The sequence below is a fragment of the Ambystoma mexicanum genome, chromosome 6q (genome assembly GCF_040938575.1).
Source record: "Ambystoma mexicanum isolate Mex_15411 chromosome 6q, UKY_AmexF1_1, whole genome shotgun sequence".
Taxonomy (NCBI): Eukaryota; Metazoa; Chordata; class Amphibia; order Caudata; family Ambystomatidae; genus Ambystoma; species Ambystoma mexicanum.
In genome coordinates, this window is record NC_090937.1 from 1632032492 (window position 1) to 1632052989 (window position 20498).

A 20498-nucleotide genomic window follows, 5' to 3' on the forward strand; every position below is an offset into this window, starting at 1 on the left:
CGGGTTCGATTCCCGGCCAACGCAGATCAAATCTTTAAATTGTTCAAAATGCATTTTTGGGAAATCAGACTCATGCTGAAAGCAAAGCTGACACACTTTTCGCGAAAATCAAAACCCCATCCAGGAAAGGTTCTTGCAACCTAGTTTCTGCAACTGTCTATCGGTGAGGGGTTTGAAGCGAGCAGGGCTCCTGGCCCCTCCCCGACAAAGCCCTGACGAAGGCCTGACAAAGGCCTATTCGCCTTGCCCTGACGGGCAAAGGTCCCAGCAGGCCACCGAGCACAGCACCTCAGCCTATTAGAGTGAGGTTTCAGGATCTCTCTCATCCTGTAAACCAACATACTGAGGAAGGTGAAACGTGTGGCTGCGCTCCTCACATGCTGAAGCAGCAGCAGCCCTTTCCCTGAAGCAAAGTTCCTTCATTCCTCCCCCCCATAACCCTTAGCAGGGGATTTATGGTAATTGAGTTGAGTTTCCAAACTGGCCCTTCCTTCCTTCCTTCCCATATCTGCCAGCTCGAGAAGGCTTGTTTTGTTGCACCTGGGAAGTAAAGTATCTACTTGCGAGAGAGAGAGAATGAGAGAGAGAGACAGAGAGAGAGAGACAGAGAGAGAAGGGGAAGCGGTGTTGGCAGTTAGGGTGTGAGCTAGAGAAATGAGGCCTGTCTGCAAAAGGCCATGGGATGGGAGTGCATGGTTGCAGGTTGTTTGGCTTTGTAAGGCCTACTGCCCGCTTCACTCGAAACTGGGTCTAGGGTTGTCGGTTTGTAGGCTGTAAAAGCCCAGAAAAGCTCTTGTTCTCCAACCAGCAGAGTGGCGCAGCGGAAGCATGCTGGGCCCATAACCCAGAGGTCAATGGATCGAAACCATCCTCTGCTAAGTTTTTTCAAATTATGTTTTTGTGTCATGGCATTAGGGCACAAAGAGCTGTAAGTGCCTGGATGCAATGTCATTCCTTGAACTTGCTGCCTCGTTCCACTCTTGCGCTAAATAGGAGAGGGTCCCAGCCCAGCCAACAAAATGTACTGTTCAATCAAACCAAACTTAAAACCAAGCTCCTTTTTTAAGGGGTCCCGGGGAAATGTTGGGCTGACCGGCAAGACCTCATGATGCGAACTGCTTCTGCGTCAAACGCAAGCTTTTTTCATTCCCAGCCAATGACTTATTCTTATTTCTAAGGGGCGCTCCATCAGAGAGCTCAGACAGGCAGGCGTTGGTGGTATAGTGGTGAGCATAGCTGCCTTCCAAGCAGTTGACCCGGGTTCGATTCCCGGCCAACGCAGATCAAATCTTTAAATTGTTCAAAATGCATTTTTGGGAAATCAGACTCATGCTGAAAGCAAAGCTGACACACTTTTCGCGAAAATCAAAACCCCATCCAGGAAAGGTTCTTGCAACCTAGTTTCTGCAACTGTCTATCGGTGAGGGGTTTGAAGCGAGCAGGGCTCCTGGCCCCTCCCCGACAAAGCCCTGACGAAGGCCTGACAAAGGCCTATTCGCCTTGCCCTGACGGGCAAAGGTCCCAGCAGGCCACCGAGCACAGCACCTCAGCCTATTAGAGTGAGGTTTCAGGATCTCTCTCATCCTGTAAACCAACATACTGAGGAAGGTGAAACGTGTGGCTGCGCTCCTCACATGCTGAAGCAGCAGCAGCCCTTTCCCTGAATCAAAGTTCCTTCATTCCTCCCTCCCATAACCCTTAGCAGGGGATTTATGGTAATTGAGTTGAGTTTCCAAACTGGCCCTTCCTTCCTTCCTTCCCATATCTGCCAGCTCGAGAAGGCTTGTTTTGTTGCACCTGGGAAGTAAAGCATCTATTTGCGAGAGAGAGAGAATGAGAGAGAGAGACAGAGAGAGAGAGACAGAGAGAGAAGGGGAAGGGGTGTTGGCAGTTAGGGTGTGAGCTAGAGAAATGAGGCCTGTCTGCAAAAGGCCATGGGATGGGAGTGCGTGGTTGCAGGTTGTTTGGCTTTGTAAGGGATACTGCCCGCTTCACTCGAAACTGGGTCTAGGGTTGTCGGTTTGTAGGCTGTAAAAGCCCAGAAAAGCTCTTGTTCTCCAACCAGCAGAGTGGCGCAGCGGAAGCATGCTGGGCCCATAACCCAGAGGTCGATGGATCGAAACCATCCTCTGCTAAGTTTTTTCAAATTATGTTTTTGTGTCATGGCATTAGGGCACAAAGAGCTGTAAGTGCCTGGATGCAATGTCATTCCTTGAACTTGCTGCCTCGTTCCACTCTTGCGCTAAATAGGAAAGGGTCCCAGCCCAGCCAACAAAATGTACTGTTCAATCAAACCAAACTTAAAACCAAGCTCCTTTTTTAAGGGGTCCCGGGGAAATGTTGGGCTGACCGGCAAGACCTCATGATGCGAACTGCTTCTGCGTCAAACGCAAGCTTTTTTCATTCCCAGCCAATGACTTATTCTTATTTCTAAGGGGCGCTCCATCAGAGAGCTCAGACAGGCAGGCGTTGGTGGTATAGTGGTGAGCATAGCTGCCTTCCAAGCAGTTGACCCGGGTTCGATTCCCGGCCAACGCAGATCAAATCTTTAAATTGTTCAAAATGCATTTTTGGGAAATCAGACTCATGCTGAAAGCAAAGCTGACACACTTTTCGCGAAAATCAAAACCCCATCCAGGAAAGGTTCTTGCAACCTAGTTTCTGCAACTGTCTATCGGTGAGGGGTTTGAAGCGAGCAGGGCTCCTGGCCCCTCCCCGACAAAGCCCTGACGAAGGCCTGACAAAGGCCTATTCGCCTTGCCCTGACGGGCAAAGGTCCCAGCAGGCCACCGAGCACAGCACCTCAGCCTATTAGAGTGAGGTTTCAGGATCTCTCTCATCCTGTAAACCAACATACTGAGGAAGGTGAAACGTGTGGCTGCGCTCCTCACATGCTGAAGCAGCAGCAGCCCTTTCCCTGAAGCAAAGTTCCTTCATTCCTCCCCCCCATAACCCTTAGCAGGGGATTTATGGTAATTGAGTTGAGTTTCCAAACTGGCCCTTCCTTCCTTCCTTCCCATATCTGCCAGCTCGAGAAGGCTTGTTTTGTTGCACCTGGGAAGTAAAGTATCTACTTGCGAGAGAGAGAGAATGAGAGAGAGAGACAGAGAGAGAGAGACAGAGAGAGAAGGGGAAGGGGTGTTGGCAGTTAGGGTGTGAGCTAGAGAAATGAGGCCTGTCTGCAAAAGGCCATGGGATGGGAGTGCATGGTTGCAGGTTGTTTGGCTTTGTAAGGCCTACTGCCCGCTTCACTCGAAACTGGGTCTAGGGTTGTCGGTTTGTAGGCTGTAAAAGCCCAGAAAAGCTCTTGTTCTCCAACCAGCAGAGTGGCGCAGCGGAAGCATGCTGGGCCCATAACCCAGAGGTCGATGGATCGAAACCATCCTCTGCTAAGTTTTTTCAAATTATGTTTTTGTGTCATGGCATTAGGGCACAAAGAGCTGTAAGTGCCTGGATGCAATGTCATTCCTTGAACTTGCTGCCTCGTTCCACTCTTGCGCTAAATAGGAGAGGGTCCCAGCCCAGCCAACAAAATGTACTGTTCAATCAAACCAAACTTAAAACCAAGCTCCTTTTTTAAGGGGTCCCGGGGAAATGTTGGGCTGACCGGCAAGACCTCATGATGCGAACTGCTTCTGCGTCAAACGCAAGCTTTTTTCATTCCCAGCCAATGACTTATTCTTATTTCTAAGGGGCGCTCCATCAGAGAGCTCAGACAGGCAGGCGTTGGTGGTATAGTGGTGAGCATAGCTGCCTTCCAAGCAGTTGACCCGGGTTGACCCGGGTTCGATTCCCGGCCAACGCAGATCAAATCTTTAAATTGTTCAAAATGCATTTTTTGGAAATCAGACTCATGCTGAAAGCAAAGCTGACACACTTTTCGCGAAAATCAAAACCCCATCCAGGAAAGGTTCTTGCATCCTAGTTTCTGCAACTGTCTATCGGTGAGGGGATTGAAGCGAGCAGAGCTCCTGGCCCCTCCCCGACAAAGCCCTGACGAAGGCCTGACAAAGGCCTATTCGCCTTGCCCTGACGGGCAAAGGTCCCAGCAGGCCACCGAGCACAGCACCTCAGCCTATTAGAGTGAGGTTTCAGGATCTCTCTCATCCTGTAAACCAACATACTGAGGAAGGTGAAACGTGTGGCTGCGCTCCTCACATGCTGAAGCAGCAGCAGCCCTTTCCCTGAAGCAAAGTTCCTTCTTTCCTCCCCCCCATAACCCTTAGCAGGGGATTTATGGTAATTGAGTTGAGTTTCCAAACTGGCCCTTCCTTCCTTCCTTCCCATATCTGCCAGCTCGAGAAGGCTTGTTTTGTTGCACCTGGGAAGTAAAGTATCTACTTGCGAGAGAGAGAGAATGAGAGAGAGAGACAGAGAGAGAGAGACAGAGAGAGAAGGGGAAGGGGTGTTGGCAGTTAGGGTGTGAGCTAGAGAAATGAGGCCTGTCTGCAAAAGGCCATGGGATGGGAGTGCGTGGTTGCAGGTTGTTTGGCTTTGTAAGGCCTACTGCCCGCTTCACTCGAAACTGGGTCTAGGGTTGTCGGTTTGTAGGCTGTAAAAGCCCAGAAAAGCTCTTGTTCTCCAACCAGCAGAGTGGCACAGCGGAAGCGTGCTGGGCCCATAACCCAGAGGTCGATGGATCGAAACCATCCTCTGCTAAGTTTTTTCAAATTATGTTTTTGTGTCATGGCATTAGGGCACAAAGAGCTGTAAGTGCCTGGATGCAATGTCATTCCTTGAACTTGCTGCCTCGTTCCACTCTTGCGCTAAATAGGAGAGGGTCCCAGCCCAGCCAACAAAATGTACTGTTCAATCAAACCAAACTTAAAACCAAGCTCCTTTTTTAAGGGGTCCCGAGGAAATGTTGGGCTGACCGGCAAGACCTCATGATGCGAACTGCTTCTGCGTCAAACGCAAGCTTTTTTCATTCCCAGCCAATGACTTATTCTTATTTCTAAGGGGCGCTCCATCACATAGCCCAGACAGGCAGGTGTTGGTGGTATAGTGGTGAGCATAGCTGCCTTCCAAGCAGTTGACCCGGGTTTGATTCCCGGCCAACGCAGATCAAATCTTTAAATTGTTCAAAATGCATTTTTGGGAAATCAGACTCATGCTGAAAGCAAAGCTGACACACTTTTCGCGAAAATCAAAACCCCATCCAGGAAAGGTTCTTGCATCCTAGTTTCTGCAACTGTCTATCGGTGAGGGGATTGAAGCGAGCAGGGCTCCTGGCCCCTCCCCGACAAAGCCCTGACGAAGGCCTGACAAAGGCCTATTCGCCTTGCCCTGACGGGCAAAGGTCCCAGCAGGCCACCGAGCACAGCACCTCAGCCTATTAGAGTGAGGTTTCAGGATCTCTCTCATCCTGTAAACCAACATACTGAGGAAGGTGAAACGTGTGGCTGCGCTCCTCACATGCTGAAGCAGCAGCTGCCCTTTCCCTGAAGCAAAGTTCCTTCATTCCTCCCTCCCATAACCCTTAGCAGGGGATTTATGGTAATTGAGTTGAGTTTCCAAACTGGCCCTTCCTTCCTTCCTTCCCATATCTGCCAGCTCGAGAAGGCTTGTTTTGTTGCACCTGGGAAGTAAAGTATCTATTTGCGAGAGAGAGAGAATGAGAGAGAGAGACAGAGAGAGAGAGACAGAGAGAGAAGGGGAAGGGGTGTTGGCAGTTAGGGTGTGAGCTAGAGAAATGAGGCCTGTCTGCAAAAGGCCATGGGATGGGAGTGCATGGTTGCAGGTTGTTTGGCTTTGTAAGGCCTACTGCCCGCTTCACTCGAAACTGGGTCTAGGGTTGTCGGTTTGTAGGCTGTAAAAGCCCAGAAAAGCTCTTGTTCTCCAACCAGCAGAGTGGCGCAGCGGAAGCGTGCTGGGCCCATAACCCAGAGGTCGATGGATGGGCCCATAACCCAGAGGTCGATGGATTGAAACCATCCTCTGCTAAGTTTTTTCAAATTATGTTTTTGTGTCATGGCATTAGGGCACAAAGAGCTGTAAGTGCCTGGATGCAATGTCATTCCTTGAACTTGCTGCCTCGTTCCACTCTTGCACTAAATAGGAGAGGGTCCCAGCCCAGCCAACAAAATGTACTGTTCAATCAAACCAAACTTAAAACCAAGCTCCTTTTTTAAGGGGTCCCGGGGAAATGTTGGGCTGACCGGCAAGACCTCATGATGCGAACTGCTTCTGCGTCAAACGCAAGCTTTTTTCATTCCCAGCCAAAGACTTATTCTTATTTCTAAGGGGCGCTCCATCACATAGTCCAGACAGGCAGGCGTTGGTGGTATAGTGGTGAGCATAGCTGCTTTCCAAGCAGTTGACCCGGGTTCGATTCCCGGCCAACGCAGATCAAATCTTTAAATTGTTCAAAATGCATTTTTGGGAAATCAGACTCATGCTGAAAGCAAAGCTGACACACTTTTCGCGAAAATCAAAACCCCATCCAGGAAAGGTTCTTGCATCCTAGTTTCCGCAACTGTCTATCGGTGAGGGGATTGAAGCGAGCAGGGCTCCTGGCCCCTCCCCGACAAAGCCCTGACGAAGGCCTATTCGCCTTGCCCTGACGGGCAAAGGTCCCAGCAGGCCACCGAGCACAGCACCTCAGCCTATTAGAGTGAGGTTTCAGGATCTCTCTCATCCTGTAAACCAACATACTGAGGAAGGTGAAACGTGTGGCTGCGCTCCTCACATGCTGGAGCAGCAGCAGCCCTTTCCCTGAATCAAAGTTCCTTCATTCCTCCCTCCCATAACCCTTAGCAGGGGATTTATGGTAATTGAGTTGAGTTTCCAAACTGGCCCTTCCTTCCTTCCTTCCCATATCTGCCAGCTCGAGAAGGCTTGTTTTGTTGCACCTGGGAAGTAAAGCATCTATTTGCGAGAGAGAGAGAATGAGAGAGAGAGACAGAGAGAGAGAGACAGAGAGAGAAGGGGAAGGGGTGTTGGCAGTTAGGGTGTGAGCTAGAGAAATGAGGCCTGTCTGCAAAAGGCCATGGGATGGGAGTGCGTGGTTGCAGGTTGTTTGGCTTTGTAAGGGATACTGCCCGCTTCACTCGAAACTGGGTCTAGGGTTGTCGGTTTGTAGGCTGTAAAAGCCCAGAAAAGCTCTTGTTCTCCAACCAGCAGAGTGGCGCAGCGGAAGCATGCTGGGCCCATAACCCAGAGGTCGATGGATAGAAACCATCCTCTGCTAAGTTTTTTCAAATTATGTTTTTGTGTCATGGCATTAGGGCACAAAGAGCTGTAAGTGCCTGGATGCAATGTCATTCCTTGAACTTGCTGCCTCGTTCCACTCTTGCGCTAAATAGGAGAGGGTCCCAGCCCAGCCAACAAAATGTACTGTTCAATCAAACCAAACTTAAAACCAAGCTCCTTTTTTAAGGGGTCCCGGGGAAATGTTGGGCTGACCGGCAAGACCTCATGATGCGAACTGCTTCTGCGTCAAACGCAAGCTTTTTTCATTCCCAGCCAATGACTTATTCTTATTTCTAAGGGGCGCTCCATCAGATAGCCCAGACAGGCAGGCGTTGGTGGTATAGTGGTGAGCATAGCTGCCTTCCAAGCAGTTGACCCGGGTTCGATTCCTGGCCAACGCAGATCAAATCTTTAAATTGTTCAAAATGCATTTTTTGGAAATCAGACTCATGCTGAAAGCAAAGCTGACACACTTTTCGTGAAAATCAAAACCCCATCCAGGAAAGGTTCTTGCATCCTAGTTTCTGCAACTGTCTATCGGTGAGGGGATTGAAGCGAGCAGGGCTCCTGGCCCCTCCCCGACAAAGCCCTGACGAAGGCCTGACAAAGGCCTATTCGCCTTGCCCTGACGGGCAAAGGTCCCAGCAGGCCACCGAGCACAGCACCTCAGCCTATTAGAGTGAGGTTTCAGGATCTCTCTCATCCTGTAAACCAACATACTGAGGAAGGTGAAACGTGTGGCTGCGCTCCTCACATGCTGAAGCAGCAGCAGCCCTTTCCCTGAAGCAAAGTTCCTTCATTCCTCCCTCCCATAACCCTTAGCAGGGGATTTATGGTAATTGAGTTGAGTTTCCAAACTGGCCCTTCCTTCCTTCCTTCCCATATCTGCCAGCTCGAGAAGGCTTGTTTTGTTGCACCTGGGAAGTAAAGTATCTATTTGCGAGAGAGAGAGAATGAGAGAGAGAGACAGAGAGAGAGAGACAGTGAGAGAAGGGGAAGGGGTGTTGGCAGTTAGGGTGTGAGCTAGAGAAATGAGGCCTGTCTGCAAAAGGCCATGGGATGGGAGTGCGTGGTTGCAGGTTGTTTGGCTTTGTAAGGCCTACTGCCCGCTTCACTCGAAACTGTGTCTAGGGTTGTCGGTTTGTAGGCTGTAAAAGCCCCGAAAAGCTCTCGTTCTCCAACCAGCAGAGTGGCACAGCGGAAGCGTGCTGGGCCCATAACCCAGAGGTCGATGGATCGAAACCATCCTCTGCTAAGTTTTTTCAAATTATGTTTTTGTGTCATGGCATTAGGGCACAAAGAGCTGTAAGTGCCTGGATGCAATGTCATTCCTTGAACTTGCTGCCTCGTTCCACTCTTGCGCTAAATAGGAAAGGGTCCCAGCCCAGCCAACAAAATGTACTGTTCAATCAAACCAAACTTAAAACCAAGCTCCTTTTTTAAGGGGTCCCGGGGAAATGTTGGGCTGACCGGCAAGACCTCATGATGCGAACTGCTTCTGCGTCAAACGCAGGCTTTTTTCATTCCCAGCCAATGACTTATTCTTATTTCTAAGGGGCGCTCCATCAGAGAGCTCAGACAGGCAGGCGTTGGTGGTATAGTGGTGAGCATAGCTGCCTTCCAAGCAGTTGACCCGGGTTCGATTCCCGGCCAACGCAGATCAAATCTTTAAATTGTTCAAAATGCATTTTTTGGAAATCAGACTCATGCTGAAAGCAAAGCTGACACACTTTTCGCGAAAATCAAAACCCCATCCAGGAAAGGTTCTTGCATCCTAGTTTCTGCAACTGTCTATCGGTGAGGGGATTGAAGCGAGCAGGGCTCCTGGCCCCTCCCCGACAAAGCCCTGACGAAGGCCTGACAAAGGCCTATTCGCCTTGCCCTGACGGGCAAAGGTCCCAGCGGGCCACCGAGCACAGCACCTCAGCCTATTAGAGTGAGGTTTCAGGATCTCTCTCATCCTGTAAACCAACATACTGAGGAAGGTGAAACGTGTGGCTGCGCTCCTCACATGCTGAAGCAGCAGCAGCCCTTTCCCTGAAGCAAAGTTCCTTCATTCCTCCCTCCCATAACCCTTAGCAGGGGATTTATGGTAATTGAGTTGAGTTTCCAAACTGGCCCTTCCTTCCTTCCTTCCCATATCTGCCAGCTCGAGAAGGCTTGTTTTGTTGCACCTGGGAAGTAAAGTATCTACTTGCGAGAGAGAGAGAATGAGAGAGAGAGACAGAGAGAGAGAGACAGAGAGAGAAGGGGAAGGGGTGTTGGCAGTTAGGGTGTGAGCTAGAGAAATGAGGCCTGTCTGAAAAAGGCCATGGGATGGGAGTGCGTGGTTGCAGGTTGTTTGGCTTTGTAAGGCCTACTGCCCGCTTCACTCGAAACTGGGTCTAGGGTTGTCGGTTTGTAGGCTGTAAAAGCCCAGAAAAGCTCTTGTTCTCCAACCAGCAGAGTGGCGCAGCGGAAGCGTGCTGGGCCCATAACCCAGAGGTCGATGGATCGAAACCATCCTCTGCTAAGTTTTTTCAAATTATGTTTTTGTGTCATGGCATTAGGGCACAAAGAGCTGTAAGTGCCTGGATGCAATGTCATTCCTTGAACTTGCTGCCTCGTTCCACTCTTGCGCTAAATAGGAGAGGGTCCCAGCCCAGCCAACAAAATGTACTGTTCAATCAAACCAAACTTAAAACCAAGCTCCTTTTTTAAGGGGTCCCGGGGAAATGTTGGGCTGACCGGCAAGACCTCATGATGCGAACTGCTTCTGCGTCAAACGCAAGCTTTTTTCATTCCCAGCCAATGACTTATTCTTATTTCTAAGGGGCGCTCCATCACATAGCCCAGACAGGCAGGTGTTGGTGGTATAGTGGTGAGCATAGCTGCCTTCCAAGCAGTTGACCCGGGTTCGATTCCCAGCCAACGCAGATCAAATCTTTAAATTGTTCAAAATGCATTTTTGGGAAATCAGACTCATGCTGAAAGCAAAGCTGACACACTTTTCGCGAAAATCAAAACCCCATCCAGGAAAGGTTCTTGCATCCTAGTTTCTGCAACTGTCTATCGGTGAGGGGATTGAAGCGAGCAGGGCTCCTGGCCCCTCCCCGACAAAGCCCTGACGAAGGCCTGACAAAGGCCTATTCGCCTTGCCCTGACGGGCAAAGGTCCCAGCAGGCCACCGAGCACAGCACCTCAGCCTATTAGAGTGAGGTTTCAGGATCTCTCTCATCCTGTAAACCAACATACTGAGGAAGGTGAAACGTGTGGCTGCGCTCCTCACATGCTGAAGCAGCAGCAGCCCTTTCCCTGAAGCAAAGTTCCTTCATTCCTCCCTCCCATAACCCTTAGCAGGGGATTTATGGTAATTGAGTTGAGTTTCCAAACTGGCCCTTCCTTCCTTCCTTCCCATATCTGCCAGCTCGAGAAGGCTTGTTTTGTTGCACCTGGGAAGTAAAGTATCTATTTGCGAGAGAGAGAGAATGAGAGAGAGAGACAGAGAGAGAGAGACAGAGAGAGAAGGGGAAGGGGTGTTGGCAGTTAGGGTGTGAGCTAGAGAAATGAGGCCTGTCTGCAAAAGGCCATGGGATGGGAGTGCGTGGTTGCAGGTTGTTTGGCTTTGTAAGGCCTACTGCCCGCTTCACTCGAAACTGGGTCTAGGGTTGTCGGTTTGTAGGCTGTAAAAGCCCAGAAAAGCTCTTGGTCTCCAACCAGCAGAGTGGCGCAGCGGAAGCGTGCTGGGCCCATAACCCAGAGGTCGATGGATCGAAACCATCCTCTGCTAAGTTTTTTCAAATTATGTTTTTGTGTCATGGCATTAGGGCACAAAGAGCTGTAAGTGCCTGGATGCAATGTCATTCCTTGAACTTGCTGCCTCGTTCCACTCTTGCGCTAAATAGGAGAGGGTCCCAGCCCAGCCAACAAAATGTACTGTTCAATCAAACCAAACTTAAAACCAAGCTCCTTTTTTAAGGGGTCCCGGGGAAATGTTGGGCTGACCGGCAAGACCTCATGATGCGAACTGCTTCTGCGTCAAACACAAGCTTTTTTCATTCCCAGCCAATGACTTATTCTTATTTCTAAGGGGCGCTCCATCACATAGCCCAGACAAGCAGGTGTTGGTGGTATAGTGGTGAGCATAGCTGCCTTCCAAGCAGTTGACCAGGGTTCGATTCCCGGCCAACGCAGATCAAATCTTTAAATTGTTCAAAATGCATTTTTGGGAAATCAGACTCATGCTGAAAGCAAAGCTGACACACTTTTCGCGAAAATCAAAACCCCATCCAGGAAAGGTTCTTGCATCCTAGTTTCTGCAACTGTCTATCGGTGAGGGGATTGAAGTGAGCAGGGCTCCTGGCCCCTCCCCGACAAAGCCCTGACGAAGGCCTGACAAAGGCCTATTCGCCTTGCCCTGACGGGCAAAGGTCCCAGCAGGCCACCGAGCACAGCACCTCAGCCTATTAGAGTGAGGTTTCAGGATCTCTCTCATCCTGTAAACCAACATACTGAGGAAGGTGAAACGTGTGGCTGCGCTCCTCACATGCTGAAGCAGCAGCTGCCCTTTCCCTGAAGCAAAGTTCCTTCATTCCTCCCTCCCATAACCCTTAGCAGGGGATTTATGGTAATTGAGTTGAGTTTCCAAACTGGCCCTTCCTTCCTTCCTTCCCATATCTGCCAGCTCGAGAAGGCTTGTTTTGTTGCACCTGGGAAGTAAAGTATCTATTTGCGAGAGAGAGAGAATGAGAGAGAGAGACAGAGAGAGAGAGACAGAGAGAGAAGGGGAAGGGGTGTTGGCAGTTAGGGTGTGAGCTAGAGAAATGAGGCCTGTCTGCAAAAGGCCATGGGATGGGAGTGCATGGTTGCAGGTTGTTTGGCTTTGTAAGGCCTACTGCCCGCTTCACTCGAAACTGGGTCTAGGGTTGTCGGTTTGTAGGCTGTAAAAGCCCAGAAAAGCTCTTGTTCTCCAACCAGCAGAGTGGCGCAGCGGAAGCGTGCTGGGCCCATAACCCAGAGGTCGATGGATGGGCCCATAACCCAGAGGTCGATGGATCGAAACCATCCTCTGCTAAGTTTTTTCAAATTATGTTTTTGTGTCATGGCATTAGGGCACAAAGAGCTGTAAGTGCCTGGATGCAATGTCATTCCTTGAACTTGCTGCCTCGTTCCACTCTTGCACTAAATAGGAGAGGGTCCCAGCCCAGCCAACAAAATGTACTGTTCAATCAAACCAAACTTAAAACCAAGCTCCTTTTTTAAGGGGTCCCGGGGAAATGTTGGGCTGACCGGCAAGACCTCATGATGCGAACTGCTTCTGCGTCAAACGCAAGCTTTTTTCATTCCCAGCCAAAGACTTATTCTTATTTCTAAGGGGCGCTCCATCACATAGCCCAGACAGGCAGGCGTTGGTGGTATAGTGGTGAGCATAGCTGCCTTCCAAGCAGTTGACCCGGGTTCGATTCCCGGCCAACGCAGATCAAATCTTTAAATTGTTCAAAATGCATTTTTGGGAAATCAGACTCATGCTGAAAGCAAAGCTGACACACTTTTCGCGAAAATCAAAACCCCATCCAGGAAAGGTTCTTGCATCCTAGTTTCCGCAACTGTCTATCGGTGAGGGGATTGAAGCGAGCAGGGCTCCTGGCCCCTCCCCGACAAAGCCCTGACGAAGGCCTATTCGCCTTGCCCTGACGGGCAAAGGTCCCAGCAGGCCACCGAGCACAGCACCTCAGCCTATTAGAGTGAGGTTTCAGGATCTCTCTCATCCTGTAAACCAACATACTGAGGAAGGTGAAACGTGTGGCTGCGCTCCTCACATGCTGAAGCAGCAGCAGCCCTTTCCCTGAAGCAAAGTTCCTTCATTCCTCCCTCCCATAACCCTTAGCAGGGGATTTATGGTAATTGAGTTGAGTTTCCAAACTGGCCCTTCCTTCCTTCCTTCCCATATCTGCCAGCTCGAGAAGGCTTGTTTTGTTGCACCTGGGAAGTAAAGTATCTATTTGCGAGAGAGAGAGAATGAGAGAGAGAGACAGAGAGAGAGAGACAGAGAGAGAAGGGGAAGGGGTGTTGGCAGTTAGGGTGTGAGCTAGAGAAATGAGGCCTGTCTGCAAAAGGCCATGGGATGGGAGTGCGTGGTTGCAGGTTGTTTGGCTTTGTAAGGGATACTGCCCGCTTCACTCGAAACTGGGTCTAGGGTTGTCGGTTTGTAGGCTGTAAAAGCCCCGAAAAGCTCTCGTTCTCCAGCCAGCAGAGTGGCACAGCAGAAGCGTGCTGGGCTCATAACCCAGAGGTCGATGGATCGAAACCATCCTCTGCTAAGTTTTTTCAAATTATGTTTTTGTGTCATGGCATTAGGGCACAAAGAGCTGTAAGTGCCTGGATGCAATGTCATTCCTTGAACTTGCTGCCTCGTTCCACTCTTGCGCTAAATAGGAGAGGGTCCCAGCCCAGCCAACAAAATGTACTGTTCAATCAAACCAAACTTAAAACCAAGCTCCTTTTTTAAGGGGTCCCGGGGAAATGTTGGGCTGACCGGCCAGACCTCATGATGCGAACTGCTTCTGCGTCAAACGCAAGCTTTTTTCATTCCCAGCCAATGACTTATTCTTATTTCTAAGGGGCGCTCCATCAGATAGTCCAGACAGGCAGGCGTTGGTGGTATAGTGGTGAGCATAGCTGCCTTCCAAGCAGTTGACCCGGGTTCGATTCCCGGCCAACGCAGATCAAATCTTTAAATTGTTCAAAATGCATTTTTTGGAAATCAGACTCATGCTGAAAGCAAAGCTGACACACTTTTCGCGAAAATCAAAACCCCATCCAGGAAAGGTTCTTGCATCCTAGTTTCTGCAACTGTCTATCGGTGAGGGGATTGAAGCGAGCAGGGCTCCTGGCCCCTCCCCGACAAAGCCCTGACGAAGGCCTGACAAAGGCCTATTCGCCTTGCCCTGACGGGCAAAGGTCCCAGCGGGCCACCGAGCACAGCACCTCAGCCTATTAGAGTGAGGTTTCAGGATCTCTCTCATCCTGTAAACCAACATACTGAGGAAGGTGAAACGTGTGGCTGCGCTCCTCACATGCTGAAGCAGCAGCAGCCCTTTCCCTGAAGCAAAGTTCCTTCATTCCTCCCTCCCATAACCCTTAGCAGGGGATTTATGGTAATTGAGTTGAGTTTCCAAACTGGCCCTTCCTTCCTTCCTTCCCATATCTGCCAGCTCGAGAAGGCTTGTTTTGTTGCACCTGGGAAGTAAAGTATCTATTTGCGAGAGAGAGAGAATGAGAGAGAGAGACAGAGAGAGAGAGACAGAGAGAGAAGGGGAAGGGGTGTTGGCAGTTAGGGTGTGAGCTAGAGAAATGAGGCCTGTCTGCAAAAGGCCATGGGATGGGAGTGCGTGGTTGCATGTTGTTTGGCTTTGTAAGGCCTACTGCCCGCTTCACTCGAAACTGGGTCTAGGGTTGTCGGTTTGTAGGCTGTAAAAGCCCAGAAAAGCTCTTGTTCTCCAACCAGCAGAGTGGCGCAGCGGAAGTGTGCTGGACCCATAACCCAGAGGTCGATGGATCGAAACCATCCTCTGTTAAGTTTTTTCAAATTATGTTTTTGTGTCATGGCATTAGGGCACAAAGAGCTGTAAGTGCCTGGATGCAATGTCATTCCTTGAACTTGCTGCCTCGTTCCACTCTTGCGCTAAATAGGAGAGGGTCCCAGCCCAGCCAACAAAATGTACTGTTCAATCAAACCAAACTTAAAACCAAGCTCCTTTTTTAAGGGGTCCCAGGGAAATGTTGGGCTGACCGGCAAGACCTCATGATGCGAACTGCTTCTGCGTCAAACGCAAGCTTTTTTCATTCCCAGCCAATGACTTATTCTTATTTCTAAGGGGCGCTCCATCAGAGAGCCCAGACAGGCAGGCGTTGGTGGTATAGTGGTGAGCATAGCTGCCTTACAAGCAGTGACCCGGGTTCGCTTCCCGGCCAACGCAGATCAAATCTTTAAATTGTTCAAAATGCATTTTTTGGAAATCAGACTCATGCTGAAAGCAAAGCTGACACACTTTTCGTGAAAATCAAAACCCCATCCAGGAAAGGTTCTTGCATCCTAGTTTCTGCAACTGTCTATCGGTGAGGGGATTGAAGCGAGCAGGGCTCCTGGCCCCTCCCCGACAAAGCCCTGACGAAGGCCTGACAAAGGCCTATTCGCCTTGCCCTGACGGGCAAAGGTCCCAGCAGGCCACCGAGCACAGCACCTCAGCCTATTAGAGTGAGGTTTCAGGATCTCTCTCATCCTGTAAACCAACATACTGAGGAAGGTGAAACGTGTGGCTGCGCTCCTCACATGCTGAAGCAGCAGCAGCCCTTTCCCTGAAGCAAAGTTCCTTCATTCCTCCCTCCCATAACCCTTAGCAGGGGATTTATGGTAATTGAGTTGAGTTTCCAAACTGGCCCTTCCTTCCTTCCTTCCCATATCTGCCAGCTCGAGAATGCTTGTTTTGTTGCACCTGGGAAGTAAAGTATCTATTTGCGAGAGAGAGAGAATGAGAGAGAGAGACAGAGAGAGAGAGACAGAGAGAGAAGGGGAAGGGGTGTTGGCAGTTACGGTGTGAGCTAGAGAAATGAGGCCTGTCTGCAAAAGGCCATGGGATGGGAGTGCGTGGTTGCAGGTTGTTTGGCTTTGTAAGGCCTACTGCCCGCTTCACTTGAAACTGGGTCTAGGGTTGTCGGTTTGTAGGCTGTAAAAGCCCAGAAAAGCTCTTGTTCTCCAACCAGCAGAGTGGCGCAGCGGAAGCATGCTGGGCCCATAACCCAGAGGTCGATGGATCGAAACCATCCTCTGCTACGTTTTTTCAAATTATGTTTTTGTGTCATGGCATTAGGGCACAAAGAGCTGTAAGTGCCTGGATTTCAATGTCATTCCTTGAACTTGCTGCCTCGTTCCACTCTTGCGCTAAATAGGAGAGGGTCCCAGCCCAGCCAACAAAATGTACTGTTCAATCAAACCAAACTTAAAACCAAGCTCCTTTTTTAAGGGGTCCCGGGGAAATGTTGGGCTGACCGGCAAGACCTCATGATGCGAACTGCTTCTGCGTCAAACGCAAGCTTTTTTCATTCCCAGCCAATGACTTATTCTTATTTCTAAGGGGCGCTCCATCAGATAGCCCAGACAGGCAGGCTTTGGTGGTATAGTGGTGAGCATAGCTGCCTTCCAAGCAGTTGACCCGGGTTCGATTCCCGGCCAACGCAGATCAAATCTTTAAATTGTTCAAAATGCATTTTTTGGAAATCAGACTCATGCTGAAAGCAAAGCTGACACACTTTTCGTGAAAATCAAAACCCCATCCAGGAAAGGTTCTTGCATCCTAGTTTCTGCAACTGTCTATCGGTGAGGGGATTGAAGCGAGCAGGGCTCCTGGCCCCTCCCCGACAAAGCCCTGACGAAGGCCTGACAAAGGCCTATTCGCCTTGCCCTGACGGGCAAAGGTCCCAGCAGGCCACCGAGCACAGCACCTCAGCCTATTAGAGTGAGGTTTCAGGATCTCTCTCATCCTGTAAACCAACATACTGAGGAAGGTGAAACGTGTGGCTGCGCTCCTCACATGCTGAAGCAGCAGCAGCCCTTTCCCTGAAGCAAAGTTCCTTCATTCCTCCCTCCCATAACCCTTAGCAGGGGATTTATGGTAATTGAGTTGAGTTTCCAAACTGGCCCTTCCTTCCTTCCTTCCCATATCTGCCAGCTCGAGAAGGCTTGTTTTGTTGCACCTGGGAAGTAAAGTATCTATTTGCGAGAGAGAGAGAATGAGAGAGAGAGACAGAGAGAGAGACAGTGAGAGAAGGGGAAGGGGTGTTGGCAGTTAGGGTGTGAGCTAGAGAAATGAGGCCTGTCTGCAAAAGGCCATGGGATGGGAGTGCGTGGTTGCAGGTTGTTTGGCTTTGTAAGGCCTACTGCCCGCTTCACTCGAAACTGGGTCTAGGGTTGTCGGTTTGTAGGCTGTAAAAGCCCCGAAAAGCTCTCGTTCTCCAACCAGCAGAGTGGCACAGCGGAAGCGTGCTGGGCCCATAACCCAGAGGTCGATGGATCGAAACCATCCTCTGCTAAGTTTTTTCAAATTATGTTTTTGTGTCATGGCATTAGGGCACAAAGAGCTGTTAGTGCCTGGATGCAATGTCATTCCTTGAACTTGCTGCCTCGTTCCACTCTTGCGCTAAATAGGAGAGGGTCCCAGCCCAGCCAACAAAATGTACTGTTCAATCAAACCAAACTTAAAACCAAGCTCCTTTTTTAAGGGGTCCCGGGGAAATGTTGGGCTGACCGGCAAGACCTCATGATGCGAACTGCTTCTGCGTCAAACGCAAGCTTTTTTCATTCCCAGCCAATGACTTATTCTTATTTCTAAGGGGCGCTCCATCAGAGAGCTCAGACAGGCAGGCGTTGGTGGTATAGTGGTGAGCATAGCTGCCTTCCAAGCAGTTGACCCCGGTTGGATTCCCGGCCAACGCAGATCAAATCTTTAAATTGTTCAAAATGCATTTTTTGGAAATCAGACTCATGCTGAAAGCAAAGCTGACACACTTTTCGCGAAAATCAAAACCCCATCCAGGAAAGGTTCTTGCATCCTAGTTTCTGCAACTGTCTATCGGTGAGGGGATTGAAGCGAGCAGAGCTCCTGGCCCCTCCCCGACAAAGCCCTGACGAAGGCCTGACAAAGGCCTATTCGCCTTGCCCTGACGGGCAAAGGTCCCAGCAGGCCACCGAGCACAGCACCTCAGCCTATTAGAGTGAGGTTTCAGGATCTCTCTCATCCTGTAAACCAACATACTGAGGAAGGTGAAACGTGTGGCTGCGCTCCTCACATGCTGAAGCAGCAGCAGCCCTTTCCCTGAAGCAAAGTTCCTTCTTTCCTCCCCCCCATAACCCTTAGCAGGGGATTTATGGTAATTGAGTTGAGTTTCCAAACTGGCCCTTCCTTCCTTCCTTCCCATATCTGCCAGCTCGAGAAGGCTTGTTTTGTTGCACCTGGGAAGTAAAGTATCTACTTGCGAGAGAGAGAGAATGAGAGAGAGAGACAGAGAGAGAGAGACAGAGAGAGAAGGGGAAGGGGTGTTGGCAGTTAGGGTGTGAGCTAGAGAAATGAGGCCTGTCTGCAAAAGGCCATGGGATGGGAGTGCGTGGTTGCAGGTTGTTTGGCTTTGTAAGGCCTACTGCCCGCTTCACTCGAAACTGGGTCTAGGGTTGTCGGTTTGTAGGCTGTAAAAGCCCAGAAAAGCTCTTGTTCTCCAACCAGCAGAGTGGCGCAGCGGAAGCGTGCTGGGCCCATAACCCAGAGGTCGATGGATCGAAACCATCCTCTGCTAAGTTTTTTCAAATTATGTTTTTGTGTCATGGCATTAGGGCACAAAGAGCTGTAAGTGCCTGGATGCAATGTCATTCCTTGAACTTGCTGCCTCGTTCCACTCTTGCGCTAAATAGGAGAGGGTCCCAGCCCAGCCAACAAAATGTACTGTTCAATCAAACCAAACTTAAAACCAAGCTCCTTTTTTAAGGGGTCCCGGGGAAATGTTGGGCTGACCGGCAAGACCTCATGATGCGAACTGCTTCTGCGTCAAACGCAAGCTTTTTTCATTCCCAGCCAATGACTTATTCTTATTTCTAAGGGGCGCTCCATCACATAGCCCAGACAGGCAGGTGTTGGTGGTATAGTGGTGAGCATAGCTGCCTTCCAAGCAGTTGACCCGGGTTCGATTCCGGGCCAACGCAGATCAAATCTTTAAATTGTTCAAAATGCATTTTTGGGAAATCAGACTCATGCTGAAAGCAAAGCTGACACACTTTTCGCGAAAATCAAAACCCCATCCAGGAAAGGTTCTTGCATCCTAGTTTCTGCAACTGTCTATCGGTGAGGGGATTGAAGCGAGCAGGGCTCCTGGCCCCTCCCCGACAAAGCCCTGACGAAGGCCTGACAAAGGCCTATTCGCCTTGCCCTGACGGGCAAAGGTCCCAGCAGGCCACCGAGCACAGCACCTCAGCCTATTAGAGTGAGGTTTCAGGATCTCTCTCATCCTGTAAACCAACATACTGAGGAAGGTGAAACGTGTGGCTGCGCTCCTCACATGCTGAAGCAGCAGCTGCCCTTTCCCTGAAGCAAAGTTCCTTCATTCCTCCCTCCCATAACCCTTAGCAGGGGATTTATGGTAATTGAGTTGAGTTTCCAAACTGGCCCTTCCTTCCTTCCTTCCCATATCTGCCAGCTCGAGAAGGCTTGTTTTGTTGCACCTGGGAAGTAAAGTATCTATTTGCGAGAGAGAGAGAATGAGAGAGAGAGACAGAGAGAGAGAGACAGAGAGAGAAGGGGAAGGGGTGTTGGCAGTTAGGGTGTGAGCTAGAGAAATGAGGCCTGTCTGCAAAAGGCCATGGGATGGGAGTGCATGGTTGCAGGTTGTTTGGCTTTGTAAGGCCTACTGCCCGCTTCACTCGAAACTGGGTCTAGGGTTGTCGGTTTGTAGGCTGTAAAAGCCCAGAAAAGCTCTTGTTCTCCAACCAGCAGAGTGGCGCAGCGGAAGCGTGCTGGGCCCATAACCCAGAGGTCGATGGATCGAAACCATCCTCTGCTAAGTTTTTTCAAATTATGTTTTTGTGTCATGGCATTAGGGCACAAAGAGCTGTAAGTGCCTGGATGCAATGTCATTCCTTGAACTTGCTGCCTCGTTCCACTCTTGCACTAAATAGGAGAGGGTCCCAGCCCAGCCAACAAAATGTACTGTTCAATCAAACCAAACTTAAAACCAAGCTCCTTTTTTAAGGGGTCCCGGGGAAATGTTGGGCTGACCGGCAAGACCTCATGATGCGAACTGCTTCTGCGTCAAACGCAAGCTTTTTTCATTCCCAGCCAAAGACTTATTCTTATTTCTAAGGGGTGCTCCATCACATAGCCCAGACAGGCAGGCGTTGGTGGTATAGTGGTGAGCATAGCTGCCTTCCAAGCAGTTGACCCGGGTTCGATTCCCCGCAGATCAAATCTTTAAATTGTTCAAAATGCATTTTTGGGAAATCAGACTCATGCTGAAAGCAAAGCTGACACACTTTTCGCGAAAATCAAAACCCCATCCAGGAAAGGTTCTTGCATCCTAGTTTCCGCAACTGTCTATCGGTGAGGGGATTGAAGCGAGCAGGGCTCCTGGCCCCTCCCCGACAAAGCCCTGACGAAGGCCTATTCGCCTTGCCCTGACGGGCAAAGGTCCCAGCAGGCCACCGAGCACAGCACCTCAGCCTATTAGAGTGAGGTTTCAGGATCTCTCTCATCCTGTAAACCAACATACTGAGGAAGGTGAAACGTGTG

The 20498-nt window shown here is 50.1% G+C and overlaps 11 non-coding genes across 11 annotated transcripts; all 11 read left to right on the forward strand.

The window, feature by feature from the left end:
* Positions 1-1209: 1209 nt before the first annotated feature.
* Positions 1210-1281, forward strand: TRNAG-UCC (transfer RNA glycine (anticodon UCC)). Its single transcript has one exon. It is a non-coding gene; the product is annotated as a tRNA-Gly (tRNA).
* A 1185-nt stretch (positions 1282-2466) lies between these two features.
* TRNAG-UCC (transfer RNA glycine (anticodon UCC)) lies at positions 2467-2538 on the forward strand. The gene has a single exon. It is a non-coding gene; the product is annotated as a tRNA-Gly (tRNA).
* A 1185-nt stretch (positions 2539-3723) lies between these two features.
* On the forward strand, positions 3724-3805 carry TRNAG-UCC (transfer RNA glycine (anticodon UCC)). The gene has a single exon. It is a non-coding gene; the product is annotated as a tRNA-Gly (tRNA).
* Positions 3806-8777: 4972 nt separating this feature from the next.
* On the forward strand, positions 8778-8849 carry TRNAG-UCC (transfer RNA glycine (anticodon UCC)). The gene has a single exon. It is a non-coding gene; the product is annotated as a tRNA-Gly (tRNA).
* A 782-nt stretch (positions 8850-9631) lies between these two features.
* TRNAM-CAU (transfer RNA methionine (anticodon CAU)) lies at positions 9632-9703 on the forward strand. Its single transcript has one exon. It is a non-coding gene; the product is annotated as a tRNA-Met (tRNA).
* Positions 9704-10888: 1185 nt separating this feature from the next.
* Positions 10889-10960, forward strand: TRNAM-CAU (transfer RNA methionine (anticodon CAU)). The gene has a single exon. It is a non-coding gene; the product is annotated as a tRNA-Met (tRNA).
* A 1615-nt stretch (positions 10961-12575) lies between these two features.
* On the forward strand, positions 12576-12647 carry TRNAG-UCC (transfer RNA glycine (anticodon UCC)). Its single transcript has one exon. It is a non-coding gene; the product is annotated as a tRNA-Gly (tRNA).
* Positions 12648-13821: 1174 nt separating this feature from the next.
* TRNAG-UCC (transfer RNA glycine (anticodon UCC)) lies at positions 13822-13893 on the forward strand. The gene has a single exon. It is a non-coding gene; the product is annotated as a tRNA-Gly (tRNA).
* A 1185-nt stretch (positions 13894-15078) lies between these two features.
* On the forward strand, positions 15079-15149 carry TRNAV-UAC (transfer RNA valine (anticodon UAC)). The gene has a single exon. It is a non-coding gene; the product is annotated as a tRNA-Val (tRNA).
* A 3295-nt stretch (positions 15150-18444) lies between these two features.
* TRNAM-CAU (transfer RNA methionine (anticodon CAU)) lies at positions 18445-18516 on the forward strand. Its single transcript has one exon. It is a non-coding gene; the product is annotated as a tRNA-Met (tRNA).
* A 1185-nt stretch (positions 18517-19701) lies between these two features.
* On the forward strand, positions 19702-19773 carry TRNAM-CAU (transfer RNA methionine (anticodon CAU)). Its single transcript has one exon. It is a non-coding gene; the product is annotated as a tRNA-Met (tRNA).
* The last annotated feature ends 725 nt before the right edge of the window (positions 19774-20498 follow it).